General features: G+C 34.3%; 1 pseudogene; it reads right to left on the bottom strand.

Annotated features, from left to right (window-relative positions):
• Window positions 1-684: 684 nt before the first annotated feature.
• Window positions 685-2,310, bottom strand: LOC149178480 (cytochrome P450 86B1 pseudogene; annotated as a pseudogene).
• Between the last annotated feature and the right edge of the window lie 16,716 nt (window positions 2,311-19,026).

Genomic DNA, 19,026 nt, shown 5'->3' with positions numbered 1-19,026 from the left:
ATTCCAATTCTTATAAAGTTTATAGTTTTCTTAATAACTTTTAGTCTTAAAATCTTAATTCCTATTTTTCAACTCTTTTTCACAAAGAAAAAGTTTAAACATGTTTTCTCTCCAGGAAAACCAATTTACAGTTTCATAAAAATGATATTTCTACATCATTCCATGCCAAAACTACACATTTATAGTAATCCTTTTGAATCAAACATGTTCCTCGGATTTTCTCTCCATGAAAAACCAGTTTACAGTTTCATAAACATGATATTTCTACTTCATTCCATGCCAAAACTACACATTCAGAGTGATCCTTTTGAATCAAACATGTACCTCGGATTAACATCAAGGTATAACAAATATAGTTTAAAAAAAAACCTATAATAATATCCTACATATTGCAAACTAGAGAGTGAAATTCTTTATTAAATGAAAAAGCTTATGAATTTATTTTCCTAATTACACATTTATTGATGTCTAATCAAGACAATAGACATAACCAGATGAAATTACTTTCTGCCCAGAAAGCAAAATTAAAATATTTATAGACTTCATTAAATATCATCATAAAAACCGTTACACTGCAAGCGACAATAATGATAAGATTATTAATTCTACACATTACAAGAGTAGATTACATAGTCGAATGCAATCCCATCATGTAGTAAATGGGCTATTTAGCACACAGTCGATAATACTATAAAATACTTAGGCAACTAAAGTTTGTCGTACAAATATACTAGCAAACTCTCTTATCGATAAACGCTGTAACATATTATATAGACCTTATTTATCGGTTCCTCTTGGTTGGAAGATAACCCTCAGCCCATTTTTCATAAAGAGAGTCAATCCACGTACCTTGTATTTCAGTTGTGCACTTTCATTGACCAGTTTCAGTCTGTAACGATATAAGATGGACGCTGCCACGTGCTTCATCTGCAAATATGCAAAATCTCTACCCATACACGTTCGAGGACCTCCATGGAAAACAGGATATTTGTAAACAGATTGGTTCACAAAAACACCCTTATCATTAAGCCATCTCTTTGGCTTGAATTCCATGCAGTCTCTCCCCCAGATGCTTTCCATTCTTCCCATTGCGTAAGTAACGTAAACAATAGCAGTCCCTTTCTTCATAGGCGTCCCATCAGGCAACACCTCGTCCTCTATCGCTTCCTTTCTGCCCAATGGCACAGGAGGGTAAAGCCTCATTGTCTCCGATAGGCATGCATGCAGATAATGCATTTCTTTGAGCTCCTCCCTGCTGAAACAAAGTGGATCACCGGGTTTGACATTAGCTGATCTCTTCTTTAAAATGCGGTGGATCTCTTTCAAAATCTTTTCTTCCACATGGGGATGTTGCAGAAGCAGCCAAAAGAACCAGGAAAGTGCCACGGATGTCGTGTCGCTGCCGGCAAGAATGAAGCTCAGACAAATGCCTCGTAAGAACGTGTCGGAATACGGGATTCCATTTTGGTCGAAAGATTTCATAAAAATAGATAATATATCTGCACGGCTACCAGACATCCCAGTTTTTCCCATACCCAATTCCTCCCTTCTCGCTGAAACGATCTCCATGACAAACTGGTCGATGATCTTCAGAGCAGACTGAAGTTTCGCATCGATCCCCAAACCGAAAAATCCCGTGATCTTTCTCAAATATATAGGCGTTATAAATCGAGTATAGGATGCTTCAATAGCATCATCGAATGCTTTGACAAAGGGAATGGCCGGCAGAGATGGAGATAAACACCCCACTTCCACACCAAACGCAATTTTGCAGATGTTGTCAAACGTGAAACGAAAGAGCATGTCTTGAAGATCGGTGGCGCTTCCCTTGGATATTGTGTTGTCCAGAATAGGGATCAGATTTTGGCGCAGCGAGTCTTGTACGGACTTCAAGACATAAGTGAGACTAGATACAGAGTTAAATTCTACCACTGACGCCTTTCTTTGTTGAATCCATAGTTCTCCATCGACGTTAAACAATCCATCACCGAAAACATCTCTAAACGCGCTCCTGAAACCGGGACCTTTTGGAAAACTTGCAAACCTAGTCGTGAGGATGTACTCCACATTTGCTGGATTGCTGGTAAGGACAGTGGTTTGCGGAAGGCCTTTGGCAATAAAAGTTCCCCCGCATCCGATCAGAATTTCTGAAATGGAGTCATAGAGATGGGTGAAATGTATAAACAATGAGGGGAGAATCCCTACGAAAGGCCATTCTGGTGGGATTCCGTTCCTTGCTTTTGTGGTGAGAAATAGAAGATAGTATATGAAGGCCAGGAAGCCGACGATAAAGACAACGAAGATACCCATTAACGCGTTCTGAAGAAGCATGGAGCATACAAGCAGCCAATGAATTCCAGGCATACTTAACATGACGCCTGCCTCCGACCATAATTGAATTGGTGGTATATGAATTTAGTGCATCTTTACATTTACACCAATCACAGGAAAATGGATTTATTGCATTCATCGCAACGTCACGGGAAGATGGTAAACGTTACATCAGCGACAACGACGCGGAGAACAAATTTCCATTCCATCAAAGATCGTTGGTAATTTCGGTGTGACAAGCAAATTGTTAATCCAATCGATAGTTGATAGATGTATTTTCACAAATAAACTAGGGTTTTCACGTATGGGTGAAAAGAAAAGCCTAAGCAAAAAGCAACGGCAAGTCCCACCTGGCCACTTTGACAACCAACGATAGGCGCGGTGTCACGATTTTATTCATTCTGCCTTTTGGTTGGAACAAGGTCACAAATTTCCGATGGGAGAATCTCATTTATCAGAGTTTTATATAAGGTATGTTTCGAAAAATTATGATATCGGAGTTTTATACTCCCAACCTCCCATTACCCACATCATACCCTGTCATATATCGCAAGTTTTTTCATTGAAAGTTTTCAGATGTAGTTGGTTTGCCCACTGACTTGATATAAAATTTAGATCTACTTTATGATTCATATCGCATTCGCTCATTATATCAAGTTTTTTAATAATTTCGCAAGTTGTAAACTCTAATAGGTGGGACCCGATTTGGAATTTAATTGTGATTAATAATATGATTGGGTTCACTGCCATTTATCGATATTTTTGTAACAATTCCAAAACGCTCCAATATTAACAAGCATATTCCAAAACGCTCCATTATTAACAAGCATATCCGATAATAAATTTAACTGCCATGTATTAAGACACCAGGTCTGCACCTAACCATTTAACTGCCATGTATTAAAACACCGGGTCTGCACCTGACCTCGGGACTTTTGTGATGGTTCTTGCTTATAAATCCCCGATACCCCGGATCCAATATGCAACTAATTATGGTTTATAAACGATAATGGGTCCGTACCATAATATCAAAACTTTTAAACGATTACATGTATAAACCTTTGATGCTTTCGATTTTTTGATATACTACTCCGCCTTCCACCTGCTTATATCTTTTCTCTGCTCATAAATCTTATCTCTGCTTACATTCTTGCAAGACGCCATGATTCCAAAGTCTTTTGTCGGCACTGCAACAACTTCAAGTGACGTGATCGCAATTAAAAACCCTTGTGAAACATAAAATGAAGAATGCATATCAAAAGTGAGGGAGAGAGATCCTAAACACCACGTGGCAAGTCTTGCCATTTTCAGAATCATAAATTCTCCTCCAATAACACGCACTCATCAAGACTTTGTCCACTTATGCACCCCATCCGAAGTTGAAAATTTCTTTTTGGAATCGCCTGTTCGAAGAGCGGACATGTTCTCTTTGTTGTTTGGATGTGAGTCCTTATTGGGATCAAACCCAAGCCCTTTTGAGATGGTATTTTCATCTGTTTTCTGGTCATTCTTTGTTTTGGAAGAGCCCCTTGGGGAGGACAGTTTTGCTGCTGTTGACTTATGTTTCTTTAAGTCGTGATCGTTGTCACTATTGAGATGATATACAACTTCCTTTTTAAGGGGTTGCTTTGGAAACATCAAGGTTTCACCCTCACAGTATTTCTTGCCATGAGTTTCCTTAAATGGGATCCTTTTGTCCTCGTCTTTTACTTCATCGTCGTGGGTGGCAACACTTGCATTAGCATTGCCATTCTTCAAGGTGCTCTTCTCTTGAAATCTCATATTATTGCAGTTTTCATTTCTAGGCAATGAAAGCTTCTTCTTTGCGAGGGGAGTTGAAGGATGCTCGTGAAGTCTTTTGCGGCTTGCTTCACCGACAGAGTTTAATGATCCAGTGTTTCTACAGCTACCAATGCCTAACCGAGGACTCCTGCTTATTTTCTAAGCTAGAGAAAGTACCATTTTTCCTCTTGACCTTTTATATCATCAATATAGAAACCCAAGGATTCGATCTCCTGCATTGACCTAAACCAGAAAGCATGCATAGAACATCAAAAACAATTCCACTGCAGAAATGAGACATCTTACAAGCAAATCAAAATTGATCAATTCATGAATATGACAGCTAGTCCACCTTGTAACGAAACGTTTAAGAATATTATCATACATATCAATTTCCAAAAACCATGTGAGCCAAGATGAAATACAAGACAAGAGACTCTGTTACAAATAGTTACTGATCGATTTTCTTGGGATGATTTCAAAGAAGAACCATTTTTCAAAGGAATGATATAGATCCCTCCACTGATAATATAAATGAGCATATAAAGATCTTCACTTCCATATGGAAACGAAAATGCTGGGCAAAGGTAATTAAATCCAAAAGAAGAAACATCGTACCTATTGAAGGACCATCGACAGAAGTGATCGTCGTCCCTCTTTGCAAAGCTCTGTTAGGGCAGTTATTCTTTGGTTGGCTTGGCCACGTAACAAGTCTCGAAATGAAAGGATAATGAAATTTACAGATAATGAATACAATTTAAAGTTGAGAGCTTTGCATATAAGAAATTCAGAGATATGCTCCATAATTAGTTCTTTAATAGGGAATGGTTTCACATTAAAAATAGTCCATAGTATGTTTTTTGGTACAAAATTTTTAGGAAAAGAGTCTACTCTAAACATTATTCTCTACAACATGGGAAATGTCATGTTTTTTTAGGAACTAGAAGCCATTCTTGTCGGGAGGAGGAATTACCGAGCTCTCCTAAACACAACATGTGCTTGTTGCATCCTATGTCACCTTGTTCGATTTATAATGAATACAATTTAAAGTTCAAAGCTTTGCATATAAGAAATTCAATTCAGAGATATGCTCCATAATTAGTTCTTGTATAAGGAATGGTTTCACATAAAAAACAGTCTATAGCTTGTTTTTTGGTGTAAAATTTTTAGGAAAAGTGTCTACCCAAACATTATTTTCTACAACATGGGAAATGTCATATTTTTCTAGGAACTAGAAGCCATTTTTGTCGGAAGGAGGAATAGCCCGAGCTCGCCATGTGCTTGTTGCATCCTATGTCACCTTGTTCGATTTATAAATCCCTGATGTGGTTAAACCCTGCAAAGATCTCGTGGCAGAGTCGTTTCTCTTGCGAACAGAACCCTCACCGCACTTTTCATGGTGCGAATCCAGGTCTTGATTTTACTGTCAAGAATTTCCCCCTCCGTCTTGTGCACGTGGCTCTTGCTCATCTTCTCAATGCCAATTTTGTACATATACTCTTCAATTACAGACCCTATGGTCATGCGGTAGAGAAGATCATTGCTCATAAACACATAATAAGCAGATTGACATATTAGATAGTGTTTAAGCCTACAATTTCTCCAAACAGCCAGCGCCTGCGACATTGCGATATTTCATTCACCTCCTAGATGCCATCCCGCCGATATTAATATATGTCGTGTGATTTCATCTATTGTCGATTTGATCTGGACCCGATATGGTATTAATTTCCATTTAATCAGAATTTCACGTCCACCCATATCGCAATTTTTGCGATGTGTGACCATTTGAAAGCGCCGCTGAAATTGATGTTATCCAGTTATTAATAAAAGTTAAATGCAATATCGCGTCCACTACATATCACATATCGGCGTTTTTCATTTGCGTCCAGTGTTAAAAGCTCTGATTCCAATTTCTCCCATACCACTAAGCTTCCAATTGCGCCCATACCACTAAGCTTCTAACACCTGTCCATTCGAGGGGTCGCTGCGTGTATAATTGTTAACACTTTTATTTTATTTTTTTTCATCAGTTTGGGGCCATTCTCGAGGGATTCCGTTCTTTGCCTTTCTGTTGAGAAATAGAACATAGTATGTGAACGCCAGGATGATGACGATCAAGATAATGGAGATACCCATTAAGGCCTTCTGAAGAAGCATGGAGCATGCAAACAGCCAGTGAATTCCAGCCATACTTAACAGCACGCTGCCTCTAACAGCATTGGATTAGTGGTACCATCCATTGAGTGCAAATTTATATTTGCACCAATCACAAGACTATGGATTCATTGCGAGGAACATGGTAAACGTTACATCGACGAAACGTGGAGAACAGCCTTTCATTCCATCGACGACAGTTGGTGTGACAAGCTAATTGGTGGTTGATAATTATTTTCATAATTAAACTAATCAGTTTCATATTTAAAGAGTTGCTTCTCTGGGAAATTATCCGAATTCAGTTACTTCATTTACTTCTCTATTCTCGGTAATGTCCTAGTGTCGGTGATAATACAGGAAATGTTTGTTTCCAAAAATAAGTTTGTATACATTTATTTTAATCTTAATGGTTTATTATATATTTAAAGTTTTTAAAATGTAAATTAGTTTTCAAATTTATATTTTAAATAAATTTTTAAACTTATTAGGAGAGAGTAATGTTAAGTGGCCTATTTTTTTAGAACAATAATAATGAGCCAACCAGTTTTTACACATAACTTAGTGATAGTTGTCCTATTATTATTTTAACCATATAAATTTTCTAAGTAAACGAGCAATAATAATAAAATATTTAATTTATATAAATTTATTTCAATGTAATATATCCAGCAAACATATATAAATAGAGGATGTGTAATTAAAAGTTAAGAAAATTGTATAATATAATAAATGGTGTTTTTTTATAACTATTTATGAGACAGATGTATATCCTTTTTCACTGATTAAGATATTAACTTATCATATTGAATTTTTTTTTTTATTTATATATAGATTATAAAAGTTAATAAGATTTTTTTATATATATTAATCAGTGTTTTATAGATATGACATTGAAATACTTTTTTGTTGTTGTTAATATTCTCTTTTAATACCTTTAACCAATTGTATATTATACGTTTCTATTTCGTAAAAAGTATGCATTAATAGAATATTTTTTATTTTTAAATTTATTTTTTTTCCACTTTTATATATAGTAGATATTGAAATATTTTTATTTATATATATCACATTGATATAAAAAGTATGTATTAATAGGGTATTTTTATTTTTTTAACTTTTAATTGTTTCTTTCTTTCATTTATATAAGGTAGATATTGAAATATATTTATTTATATATATGACATTAACATTTTTTTTAAATGATAGGTGTTAAATTTATGTTGAGAAATGGATATTGGACATGGAATGAATTACACGTCTCTCTCATATTGAAATTTATGTTAAGCAAGGGATATTGGACATGGAATGAATTACACATCTCTCTCATATTGAATTGTACCATTAAACACAACAATACAAATATTTTAATTATATATTGTTAAAAATTTTACAATTTCTAATCTATTAGATAATGAAAATCACTTTCTTTAAATACTAGAAGTAAAATATAAAGTAAAACAAGTATTTACATATAAATATTGAAAACATAATATAAACATCTAAACTTCTTCTATAATGTAAGTATCTGTATATATTACTCTTGGAATAATATAGATAAAACTCACATTTAAAAGATAAAATATTTTATAGTTTTCTTCTTTCTCTTTTTTTTTTAAACTAATTGTCACCATTTTGAAGAATTCACAAAAAACTAATTAGGAGTTAGAAGGTCAAAGTTAAAGATTCTTAAAAAATACTAGTTCCTTATCTATATTGGAAGTGCCAATTTCATGATGTTTTTTCTTTCCATAGAAAAGGCTTCAACAACCACAATCTCTTATTAAAAAAGAAAATCCCACTTCAATTTCTTCTAATCTATCTCTCTAAACAAGTTCTAATTGGTACATTTGGTTTTTGCAATGCCTTACTTTAATCAGTATGAATAATTGGTTGTTAATTTTCCTCACTCCAATGAATGTCAATAAAAAAATTATTTTTTCTATTTTTTCATAGGATGACGAGTTCAAGAACTAGGATAAGTATCTCGTAAATTACGTATAAGATGATAAATCTAGATGTTGTTTCTTCCTGATCCAAGACCTATGTGTATTTTAAAAAATATGCATTTGAGAATGTTTTTCTTTAGACTCTAAGATGATCCTTCTACAAATTTATCAAGATTTGATTTTATTTAAGTGCCCAATGTATTCTCAATATTCTCAAAAACCAATAAATACTAGTTATGAAGGGAAAATTAAGAAGACAAACCTAAACTAGAGTTCTAGTTATGAATATAATGTTAGTATCAAATTCTGAAAACCAAAGAGCCTTGAAAAATCGCATGCTCCCTGTTGTCGCTTCCAGAGACAACTTCAGATTGCTTACAAGACTAGTTCCTGGAACATCTAGATTTTATATGTCTCATACGATTCTCAGGAAACTGGAGACATCATCGACCCCCCTCCCCCTCCCCCGCACACACACACGCATATATACAATAAACAACATGGGTTGGTTCATTCATCCAGGGACATAAGCCATGTATTTATGGTATTCCTTCACATATACAACTCACATAAATATATGTATAAACTAGTGGAGGACAAGTAGTTTGAGGACCTACAGTTTAATCAGCTTTGGCAGAGTAATGAAAGAAGAGAAGGAGATAGAATAACTCATCATATAGAGCTTGAAACATCAAGAATTCTACACTTATCTGAGTTAAAGATAGACATAACGGATGAAAGAGGATTGGGTGCGATGATTCATGGAGCGCAATTTTAAAGATATAATCTCAAAGATCCATACAGGGATGTGCATTAATGAGTTAATACAAATGAATCTGTAAGAACATATGGAACATCTCTAGAAGCTACAATTAAATGAAATCAGAGAGGAAACATGAACATAATGGAATTTAAACATAGAGGTAACATACTGTAGTACTCGAAGGGGGAATCACCACCATTTCATTAATATTCTGAAAGATGCAAATCGTGAAGTCACACAGTCTCAAAAATAACATGTAGTTATTCTTTAGGTTTTTGAACCATTTTTAAGAGTGGCTTCCCTCTATTTATAAGAAGAGGGGAGCTCTGAACTATAATTACAACAAATATCTTGGCCCATTCTCGGTTGTCAGATTGACCAGTTATTTCGGCACGGGATGGATCTGTGCCCAAAAATACTACAATCGGATTATTTGCCTCATTAAATTGTGACAAGTACATGATAACAAAACAAGTCAATTTACAGAGGAAAACTTCTGCAAAATATCTTAATGTTCATCCTTGTGATGTCTTTTGCTCAAGTTGTTGCTTGCCACGGTCTAGCCTCCTGTTCCATTCAGCTGATTCCCATCGCTTTCGCCTTTTCTACTCGAATCATTCATTCTCCAAAGATGGGAGTGGTCAACTATCAGTTTAATGCCATAGTACAGAAGTAGAGGTCACCTGGGTAGTACTTCGTCTTCCCTATGCATAGAGCACCATGTTGAATCATGAAGTCCTCTCGAGATTTCATGCCTTCATTTACTCTGTTTGTGTCGACCCCAGTTTCATGCCACAAGGGCCCTTACAGGGTCCGCCCATGTCGATTTTTGAATGCTCCATCTCCTTTCTTAAATGCCTCAGTTGTCGACCCACCACGCCTTTAAAGTTCTGCATTACCTTATCGCGTAGTTATTGCATTGGGATTTCTCGTTAAAATTCCTTACGGGACGGGGCATTTCGCTTCATGTGACCGGGGGCTATGACCAAGCACTTAGTCGTTGGGTGCTAGGACCTTTGGACTCGTATCTATAAGATTCGTCCCTTTATTAAACAAAATCCCACATATCAGTGATTTCTAATGCTCGCCTTCAGTGCCTCCTCCCCAACATTGCAATCTCAGATGTGCGATGCGGTCTGGCCCACATGGAACAAGAATAAGGGAGGGTCTGCGCCCTCTATACTTTGCAACCGCTGAACGCATTTATTACAAATTTATATTTGCATCAATCACAGGACTATGGATTCATTGCCACGTTGGAGGCATAAATAAAGGGAACATGGTAAACGCTACATCGACGAAACATGGAGAACAGCCTTTCATTCCATCAACAATAGTTGATGTGACAATCTAATTGGTCATTGATATATGTCCTTTCATAATTAAACTAATCAGCTTCATATTTAAAGAGTTGCTTCTCTCGGAAATTATCCAAATCTAGTTACTTCATTTACTTGTCTATTCTTGGTAATGTCCACTGTGGGTGATAATACGAGGAAATTTTTATTTCCAAAAATAAGTTAGTATACATTTATTTTAATTTTAAATTATTTATTATATATTTAAAGTTTTTAAAATGTAAATTATTTTTTAAATTTACATTTTAAATAATTTTTTGAATGGTTAATGTTAAGTGGCCTCGTGTTTCTAGAATAATAATAATAGTAATGAGTCAATATTTATATGTAAAATAGTAAATATTTGTCTTAATACTACTTTAATCACTTAATTATAATATATTTTATAATTATATAAACAATAATAATAAAATAATTAATTTATATAAATTTATTTCAATGTAAAATTAAAATAAATTTCATATCTATATATATATATATAAATTCCAATAAATATTATATAAATAGAAGATATGTAATTAAAAGTTAAAAAACGGTATAATATAATAAATGGTGTTTTTGTATAACGGTTTATAAGATAGATTCATACTTTTTTTTCAATGATTAAGATATTAACCTATGATATTGGAAAAAATTATAATGAAATGTGATCCACAACCAACATAATCAATCTAAATCTATCTCATATTTTGTGTTTTAACTTCCAAACGAATTAAAAACATACAAAATTTGCAAAAATGGTAGTCTTTACTGACCTGAAATCTTATCAACGAGCTACTCTCATGATGAATGTTCCAATATTTTCTTCATACCTAAAAAGACTCTCATCCCCTGTGTTCTTGATTTTATAAAATCAATCCTGCAAGATCACATAATGTCCCTGAGCATTATCTATTTTTAATATTTAATTAAATATAGAAATACAAATATCTTTATCATTATTTTTAGATACCTTATTTTAATGATAATTTTTAAAAAATATATATATTTCACGATTAACAAATTAAAATAATAATATTTTTATGGTGCCAACAATATATTTCTTATATAAATAAGAGAAAACTCACCAATATAATTTTTCTACATTATTAAACCACTCATGTGTTAATTAATTATATTTAGATTTCAAATTCTCATTTTAATATTGTCAAAAATAAGTTTGATTTAAGCGTCTTAGTGGGGTTATAATTGTGCATCATTCAATAAAAAAATAAGTTTGATTATTGTGATTTAAAAAACAATTACATGCTTAAAGGTTAAACTTAAAATAAAATAAAAAATTAGACGAGGATAAGGTTATTAACAGTAGTGTTTTATTATGTGATCTTGAATAATCACATTATATTTAGGTCCTTATTTATTTATAAATTATAATCATTGTATTTGTTTAACGGATTTGACTATCTAGTTGATTGAGTTTCATGATCAACTAACTATTTATATTGGGAAACCATTTGGCTTAGTCGACTAGACCCTTCAATATTTCCCCAGCCTCGAAGTCTTCTTCATTTTAAAGAATGGGGAATTTCAAGATATTGCAAAATTAAAATACAATCATGGGTGGTTGATTTGAATTTTGGTGGTATAATTATTTTGAAATATTTGGTTGATCGGTTAATGTGATAGAGTTAATGGATTTGAACCATTGTCATGGAGATAGAGGTAGGAAAAAATTTAGGGGATAATATTACCAAGTGGGCTATTTTTTCATGTTATTTTAAAAAAAAAAAGATTTGACAATTTACATTTCTATTTTTTTCTAAATGATTTGCCCACATTTTATAGTATAAAATTATTTTACCTTAAAAATCCATCAAAATTTTATAGGCTATTATAAAATCATTAGAAATATAAGTATTTTTACAAATATATTGTCAGGCATTTTACAATTTCAATGTTGGGTTATGTTATATTCTTTCCACGACTAGCCCATGTAGTTCACTGGGGGGGTTAGAAGGGGGGCGAAGCCCCCCCTTCGTTGCACTGATTGCATAGCAAAGGGAGTCATAGGGGGTTTGAGGGGTGCAGGTATCCTCACTCTATGGGGTCAAGGACAGCGGCTCAGAAAATTTTGTTTTTGGACCCTATATTAGGTTGGGCATACCTACCTATGGTTTTGTGCATAATTTTTCGCACATAGTTTTGGACGCGATGGTTTTCGGTCCATGGTATTGGATGCTTCGGCATGTATAAATATGTACCGTAACATTGAAAGGAACATAATGAAAAATCAAGTTGGTAGTCTCAGTTTTAGGATCCAGTGGAAAATCTTTATGTATATATGTTTTATGTGTTATGCTCTCGCATTGTTTATTTTTTATGTTTTAGAATTCGTATGCAGGTAATTTCTGTACGGGTTAAAACCTACATATGGTATCAGAGCTGTTTTGGTTTCAAGGGGATGCCTTTGTTGCTGAGGGGTTTCGGTCGGGCTTGTGGTAAACCCTGTTCAGTGGGAGCTGTGAGATCGATTCTGGTGGTGAAAGAAGATGGCAAGCAGTGGAAAGATAGAGATCGAGAAATTTAATGGTCAGAGTTTTGAGTTGTGGAAACTCAACATGGAGGATCTGTTGGTGGATAAAGATTAGTGGATCGTGGTAGATCTAGGTACTAAACCAACGGGAGCGTCCGATGAAGAATGGAAGAAGTTAGATTGGAAGGCAAAGAGCACAATACAATTGTGTGTCTCAGATTCAGTATCGTTGAATGTATCAGGGGAAGCTACGGCTAAGGCTAGGCTTTGTGGGAAAAGTTAGGGACTTTGTACCAATCTAAGTCTCTGGCGAATAAATTGTTCCTGCAGAAAAAACTGTATAACCTGAGGATGAAAGATGGAGACCCGGTGACAAAGCAGCTAAACGCATTTAATACTGTGGTAAGTCAGTTATTATTTGTTGATATTAAAATTTCAAATGAAAATAAGTGCATCAGTTTGTTGTGTTCTCCACCAGATTCGTGAGATAGTCTAGTTATTGTAATAGGTAGCAATACAACTACCTTGTAGTTTGATGAAATAGTCTCATCCTTGCTGACGGAGGAGATGAGACGGAAAAATATGGAGAGCCAGAATGGTGATGCATTTTCTGTACGAGGACGGTCCCAGAATAGAAACAAAAATAAGTCATCGAGTGGGAGATATAAATCTAGAGGAAGATCTAAATCTCCAGGAAAACCTGTAAAAGTGGTGTGCTGGAAATGTGGAAAGGAAGGGCACTAAAAAGGAGACTGTAAATTTAAAGCTCCTGATAAAGGAAAGGGATTTGATGATGCTCCTTCTGCAGAGGTGAAAACCACCTCAGATGAAGGTGGGGATGTGTACTTGGCTTCTTCAAGTACACATGTAGATCATAAGGCATGGTTGATTGACTCAGGTGCATCCTTTCACTTCACTCCCCATAGAGAGTGGTTCTGCGAGTATGAGAAATATGATGGTGGTGATGTCTTCTTGGGGGATGACAGGAAGGCTAGAATCGTTGGTCGCGGAAAAGTAAAGTTGAAGTTGCAAAGTGGAAGGGTTAGAACACTTCCAGGTGTTTTGCATATTCGTGCATTAGCCAGAAATCTAATTTCTATAAGCAAGCTGGATGATGTAGGTGTAAAAACAGTGTTTGAGAAGGATATCTGCAAGATGGTTCTGGGGGAAATGGTATTGATGTGGGGAGTTTGAATTGGAACTCTATACAAGCTGTAAGGTAGCACTGTTGTTGATGGGTGCAACAGTTCCATGGTTCCTGAAAGTGGAGCAGAAAATCTAGTGGTCTCTGGAGAGAAGACCATGATGTGGCATCAAAAGCTTGGACATATTGGAGAGAAGGGCCTTCGAATACTTCATGGTAAAGGTATGGTAGAAGGTATGAATAATAGCTCTCTGGATTTTGATTTCTGTGAAAATTGTGTATATGGGAAGCAGAATCGGGTGAGTTTCCCCTCTGGTGGTAAGAGGGCAAAACATATATTAGAGTTTGTGCACAGTGATTTGTTTGGACCTGTGAAGGTTCCATCACTGGGTAAGTCTGTGTATTATGTATCATTTATAGATGAATTCTCAAGGAATACATGGATATATTTCCTTAAGAAGAAATATGAAGTCTTTGACAAGTTTAAATAATTTAAGGCTCTGGTGGAAAACTAGATAGAGAAGAAGATAAAGGTGCTGAGAACAGATAACAGTGGAGAGTTTTGCAGTAAGGAATTTGAAGAATTCTGTAAGAAGTGTAGTATAGCACGGCTGAAGAATACTCCATATACACCTCAGCAAAATGGAGTTGCAGAAAGAATGAACAAGACGTTGATGGAAAGGGCAAGAAGTATGCACAGTGGTACCAGGTTGGGACAGGAATTCTGGGCAGAGGCGATGGAGACAACATGTTACCTGGTCAATAGATCACCTTCATCAACGTTGGAGGATAAGACTCCACAAGAGGTATGGATTGGTAAGAAACCCTCTCTTTCACATCTGAGGGTATTTGGATGTGATGCATATGTACATGTTCCAAAGGAGAAATGAACCAAGTTGGATAGTAAATCTGAAAAGTGCATCTTTATTGGGTATAAGGATGGTTTAAAGAGTTATAAGCTTTGGAACCCAGTAACAAGGAAGGTTGTGTACAGCCGAGATGTGGTGTTCAGAGAGGTGAAAGGTGTTATTAAACATGAAGTCCAACCAAAGGAACCTAAGAAGATAGAGTTTGAGCTAAAGGAGGAAGAATCAAACTCTACAGGAGAGGAGGAATCAAAAGTTGAAAAGCCACGAACTTCGGGTGTGAGAAGATCAGTTCGAGAAAGAAGGCAGTTAGAAAGGTATATTCCATCTGCTTTCTGTTCAAATTTTGCTTTATCTATTACTGATAATGATCTCAGAACTGTGAAGGAAGAAGTAGATTCAGAGGATGGAAAACTCTGGAAAGAGGCCATGGTTGATGAAATGACATCTTTGCACAAAAATGAGACTTGGGATCCAGGGGAAAATCTCTGTGTATATGTGTTTTATGTGTTATGCTCTCACATTGTTTATTTTATGTGTTTTAGAATTCATATATAGGTAATTTCTGTATGCAGTTAAAACCTACATTCAAAATCCCTTTACTTTTTGAATACAGGTTCTCCTTAATGGAAATTTCTTCGTTTTAACTAAATAGTCAATCTTTTATAACATAGAGGCATCATGTGTTGTGACTAAGTCTATATTATATTTTTCTTGTAGAGGCATCATGTATTGTGACTAAAGTCTAGATTATATTTTCCTTGTATTTGCAAGACATGTGACGGAACATCCCAAATATAATTTGAGGATATTATGGCCTCCAATTATGCATGTCTTCCTTCTCGGAACCACTCTTTCCCATGTTCTTGTAATTCATCTTCAAATTTAACAATGCAAACTATCAAACAAGGATTGTACCGAGTAATCATGTTTTTGAGGTAGCAAAAATCCTCTAATTTTGAAAAGTGTTGATTGTAGCAAGTATAAAGAATTTTTTAAAATCTTAGTGATTTCCTCGTTGATTTTGTAAAGTTTTTATATAACATCAACCCTTTTTTTTAGAGGGTTTATTTTTAAATCTAACAATTTTTGAAGTAGTCGTCTTCTTCTTCCTTGAGATCTAACCCCAATTCATGAGTGAGTTTCGTGAAGAGTCTATGTTATCATATGCAATGTACTTAATATCTACAGAGAAATATTTATCCATCACATAATAAATTTTGCAAACCCAAAGATAATCTAATAAAATATGTGCATCTTTTACAGATATTATGATAAGCCTCAACTATGCATAGTACAACAAATAGTTTAAAAGATTGTGTTGACCCCAAAAATTGACAATTATTATAATGGATTCTTCCATATCCATTTGGAAATGAGCTGGGTTGTTAGAAATATATTACATTTTATTTAGCTACGTTGAAATTGTTAGTGTCAACTTTTGTAATCAAACTAGGAACACTTCTCCGATTTTTGGAATCAACCATGCAAGGCCATTGACCCAACCTAGACCCGAATTAGTAAGCATTAAAAAAATTATAATCCTTTTTGTGTATGTAAATGCTTTCGAAAAACTTGTTTCAAGTCCACTAGTGCATCAAAAAGTCCAAAATTTTACTATTGTCCTTCCCTTGTCCTTGTAGGTTGTTCAAATTCAGAAACAATCGTAGCTCAATCAAATTCAGAAACAAATGTTAAATTGGATTTTTTTTCCCACGTTATTGATTGAAGAACAAGTGTCGATAATGCTTACAGCTCAATAGATCTGTTTTAGGAGGCAGACGAGGACCAAAAATAAATCTCTTTGTATCGAAAAGAAGAGAATTTTGCTAACACAACCAAATCATTCAACAATTGTGCTTTGGATGGTCTAGCCCCAATTCATGAGCGAGTTTGGTGAAGAGCCTATGCCATCACTTGCATTGTACTTAATATCTACGGGGGAATTTTTGTCCATCACATAATAAATATTGCAAACCCAAAGATAATTTGATAATGTATGTGCATCTATTATAGATATTATGATAAGCCTAAAATATGATCCCTTTGACAAGTTTCTATTAAGAAATGCTAACAATAGGTTTGTGCTTAAGCTATGCTCATGAGCTTCAATTGCAATAATACAACTAATGCAGCCCAACTCCGAGCTTGATGAACATAGTATAGGGAGTACAAGGTTAGTCATAAAGATAATTTTAGCTATCAAGAAGCTACACCAACATAATAATTTTCTAGAACATGTCTCTCAAATTAATACTATTATCTAAAATAGGGAGCTTATAGCTCGCTTCAGTTTAGCTATTCTAAATCACCTTAGAGAATCAAACAACTTATTTTCAAAGTATGGGTGATGCATAAATAAGGGTGTTCCGACAAGAATCTCTAAATCCCAAACAAGATTCTCCATATATTGCTCAATCCCAACTTCTTATCTTCTTATTCTGGCTTGCACCTTGACACTCCTCCTCCTTGCACAAATTTAAACTATGAGAAACGAGGTAGTTGTTGCATATAGGAACATCTAGATTTGATAAGAAAAGTGTGATACTCTGTTGTAATTTTTTCTATAAATTTGATGGCAAGTGTGCCCTGAATGTTGGCAATTTCATGGTTAATGTGGTATAAGCTAAATGCAAATTTACAGTCTTCTATACAAGATCAAGAAAGATATGCCCAACATCACATAGCACAACATGTTCACCAATTCCACAGTTGCTACCAAATCTCTTTGAGTGTTGGAGTTGTTTTCTCAATAGATCTATTTTTAATGCTCTAGAAATGATAAAATACACCACTACCGCAAATAGGAGCATTTAGATCTGATAAGAAAAGTGTCAAACTCTGTTATAATTTTCTCTGCAATTGTGATGGCAAGTGTGCCATGAATATTGGCAATTTCATGGTTAATGTAATATAAGATAAATGGAAATTTACTTTCTTCTATACAAGATCAAGAAAGCTATGCCCAGTAGCCAATACCACAGATAAAGACATATCCACTAATTCCACAGTGGCTACCAAATCTCTCTCAATGTTGGAGCTTTTTTCTCAATAGCCTTGTTTTTACTACTCTTGCAGTGATGCAAGGCAACATATTCTCAAGAGAAACAATATTCATGCATGTTTAACTTCGACACAGGCCTCATGCTTTGTAAGTCTCAAGGAAGCAATATTGCAATAAGATTTCATTGTAGCATGGCCCTTGACTTTTGTTGATATTTTTTTGTCTTTAAATAGTTGTCAAACAAGCCTTAATTAGTGCTATATGTTATTGACTTACGACATTTCCTTTGCAACATCGAGTGCAATTTCTAGTCATAGTTACTATGATGAAGAAGGAAAATTCTCTTGATTTCATATAAATGAAAAAAGAAAAGACGCTTGACTTCATCTAGGGTTGTTGGGTTGTAAAGACTTTGAATTCAATTAAGGTTGTTGGGTTGTAAGTTTAAAGGAAGAAAGACTATGTAAAGGAGAAAGTTTAACAAAGAATTCGATTACATTGAAATGATCTCATTAAATTAAGTAAAAAATACATATATTTCATTATTAACAAAGAATGTGATTACATTAAAATGATGTTATTAAATTAAGTAATTTTTTTATATATATTTCATTATATTTATTAAAATTAGAAGAGATGATATCGAATAAATGGAAGACTGTCAAATTTTGTTATTTTACTTTTAGAATATTTTTTCTCTAAAAAAATAAATTAGCCTCTCTCAGCATTAGGGTTAGAATGAAGTTACTAGTATCCATAAGTATATTTACTTAAGAGTTTATAAAGGTCCAAGTTAATATAACAATATTCATAGAGACAAATTATTAAGGCATTGTTCCAAGTAACCACCCAACATTTGAACCTAGGTGGAAATTTATAAGATATATATAAAAGAAATTTTTATTAAAATTAGAAGAGATGATATCGAATAAATGGAAGACTATCAAATTTTGTTATTTTACTTTTAGAATATTTTTTCTCTAAAAAATAAATTAGCCTCTCTCAGCGTTAGGGTTAGAATGAAGTTACTAGTATCCATAAGTATATTTACTTAAGAGTTTATAAAGGTCCAAGTTAATATAACAATATTCATAGAGACAAATTATTAAGGCCTTGTTCCAAGTAACCACCCAACATTTGAACCTAGGTGGAAATTTATAAGATATATATAAAAGAAATAAATATAAAAATCATAGTGATGA

This window comes from Pinus tabuliformis, chromosome 4_1 (assembly GCF_031772625.1).
Source record: "Pinus tabuliformis cultivar Carrire ecotype Pingquan chromosome 4_1, CPIR1, whole genome shotgun sequence".
Lineage (NCBI taxonomy): Eukaryota > Viridiplantae > Streptophyta > Pinopsida > Pinales > Pinaceae > Pinus > Pinus tabuliformis.
This window is presented reverse-complemented; position numbering and strand designations above follow the sequence as displayed.